At 39.3% G+C, this 417-nt stretch overlaps 1 protein-coding gene across 1 annotated transcript in view; it reads left to right on the top strand.

The window, feature by feature from the left end:
• Positions 1–417, top strand: part of LOC116851959 (serine protease snake-like) — a 192,607-nt gene that overhangs the window by 166,111 nt on the left and 26,079 nt on the right. The window lies entirely within an intron of this gene.

The raw sequence follows: 417 nt of genomic DNA, 5'->3' as shown, positions 1-417 counted from the left end.
GTAGTAAAAAGAAATCCATTATTTTTCCAATAGATGGCTTTAATAATGTGTATCTCGCTTTGTATAAGTGCGCTCGGTTTACGCTAGATAGCGTTAGAAAGATAAGATTTCGTACTAAAAAAACTTCTCAGATAGTTTTGTGATTGTTTGACTCAGTATTGTTTGAGCGCGCGTCAAAGATGGACACCAGCAAAGAGAAAATACGCCATATTTTACAGTTTTTCTTCGATAAAGGCGAAAACGCAAGCCAGGCGGCTGAAAATGTGAATAGTGTTTATGGTCCTGATACTGTAACAGCCAATCACGCGCAATTTTGGTTTCGTCGATTCTGCTCCGGTAATTTTGATGTCAAAGACGCGCCACGCTCTGGAAGGCCAATTGTCGAAAATGTCGATAAAATAATGGAAATCGTCGAGT

The sequence above is a fragment of the Odontomachus brunneus genome, unplaced genomic scaffold (assembly GCF_010583005.1).
Source record: "Odontomachus brunneus isolate Ranch 3 - 2012 unplaced genomic scaffold, Obru_v1 Obru_scaffold_197, whole genome shotgun sequence".
NCBI classification, from domain to species: Eukaryota; Metazoa; Arthropoda; class Insecta; order Hymenoptera; family Formicidae; genus Odontomachus; species Odontomachus brunneus.
This window is presented reverse-complemented; position numbering and strand designations above follow the sequence as displayed.